The 1,741-nt window shown below is 41.5% G+C and overlaps 1 non-coding gene across 1 annotated transcript; it reads left to right on the top strand.

Moving 5' to 3' along the window:
• The first annotated feature begins 621 nt into the window (after nucleotides 1–621).
• On the top strand, nucleotides 622–694 carry trnak-uuu. Its single transcript has one exon. It is a non-coding gene; the product is annotated as a tRNA-Lys (tRNA).
• The last annotated feature ends 1,047 nt before the right edge of the window (nucleotides 695–1,741 follow it).

Below are 1,741 nucleotides of genomic sequence, written 5' to 3'. Positions count from 1 at the left end.
TAGTCAGTAGCTTTAGTAGTGTCCAAACCTTTCTGTGTAAAAAAATAGCAATCTCAGACATTAGTTCCAAATGAAAACAATTGTTTTCAGAAGTGGGATTTGAACCCACGCCTCCAGTGGAGACTGCAGCCTGAACACAGCATCTTGGACCGCTTAGCTATCGTGACTGACCCGAAAGAGCTTCAGTAGGACTTGTTTAAAAAATTATAATATAGAAATTAAACATGTCATGATATAGTAGGTTCTCAGTCATCCATGGCATAGTTAACAAGGGAAGGTTTTTCAACTGTCAGCCCAAATATAAGGCCGTTCATAGAGACATGGAAGAATGGCCATGTGCTTGACAATGGCAATACGTTGTGCTGGATGTGAAGGCAATTTGCAATACAGGCCAAATCCTATGGTGGGAATCAAGATCCACCAATGTTTCTGTCCACAATGTCCACCTGAATCCAGAAATGTCCCTGCCAGATGGGAAATAAACAGAAAATTGGGTCAACAATTTTCAATTATCTTTAAAGTCATGATATATAACTTCTATAACAAGGATTTGGACACAGTGACCACTCACTTCATTTGTAGTTCAGGAGATTGTTTTTTCCACAGGTGGCAGTTATAGAAGCCTGGGTAGCTCAGTCGGTAGAGCATCAGACTTTTAATCTGAGGGTCAAGGGTTCAAGTCCCTGTTCAGGTGTAAAGTTGCACGTTCTGCTAGATGAGTTGTACATTTCGCATGCCCGAATGCTTCAAAAAGTTTCAAATCATTTGTGTTCCATGCACAATTCTTTAAAAAGTGTTGTGATTGTTTTTCAAGCAGGTTTGTATCAGAACAATGTTGCTGGTAAGTCTAAATGAACAATGGGCAACCTACATTCATCTTGCTAGCACACAAATCTCTGTACTCATCTCCCTGCTTGGATAGAAGGTCATCTGGTGCATTTTTCCTGTCACGAGGGCTAAGTGTTGTGGTCTGCTGCATTCCCTAACCTGTGTTGTGTCTTCCCTTTCTTCTGTGTGTCTTTTCTGTCTTGCCGTGAGGGCGTTCCAGGGGATCTAGAGGCGTGGCTTTCCATCTACGTTCCGTCATCCACTCGGCTGTTCCTCATCACTAATCACCCAATGCAATACATAAACCCGGGCTGACCGCCTCTTCAGCGCCAGAGCACTACATGCGCTATTGTGGTAACTTGGCTCCTAGTCATTTGCGTTCGTGTTGTTGTTTCTTGTTGTATTCTAGTAATAACTTTGTTTTTGGTTCTTATTTTACTTTTTCTAATTCCACACCAGGTATGTGTGATTTTGTGTGTGTGTGTGTGTGTGTGTGTAAGAGAGAGACAGAGAGAGCGAGAGAGAGAGAGAAAGAGAGAGGGGGCGGGGGACTGGAGGGGCAGCTGACTGTCAAAAAAAAAAATATCCAATGGCAGAGATGCAACGGGAGTTGCATTTAAACCAAGCAGCATGTCTGAAACCCACGTTCACCAGAAATGTACTGGTTACTAAGTCTGTAAGTACTACATACCGAAGTTAAAAACAAACCTGAAGCTGAAGAAACCTATAGTCAGAAAGCTTAATCTGGCAGTGGAGCCATAAAAACATTACATGCCAAACAAAATACTTAACAATTGCCTTTCGACTGATCAGATTTACGTGATAGAAAATTATTATTAATTATTATTAATATTAATTATATTGTTTTTGACATGGCTCGTTGGTCTAGGGGTATGGTTCTCGCTTCGGGTGC

The sequence above is a fragment of the Etheostoma cragini genome, unplaced genomic scaffold (genome assembly GCF_013103735.1).
Source record: "Etheostoma cragini isolate CJK2018 unplaced genomic scaffold, CSU_Ecrag_1.0 ScbMSFa_2058, whole genome shotgun sequence".
Taxonomy (NCBI): domain Eukaryota; kingdom Metazoa; phylum Chordata; class Actinopteri; order Perciformes; family Percidae; genus Etheostoma; species Etheostoma cragini.
This window is presented reverse-complemented; position numbering and strand designations above follow the sequence as displayed.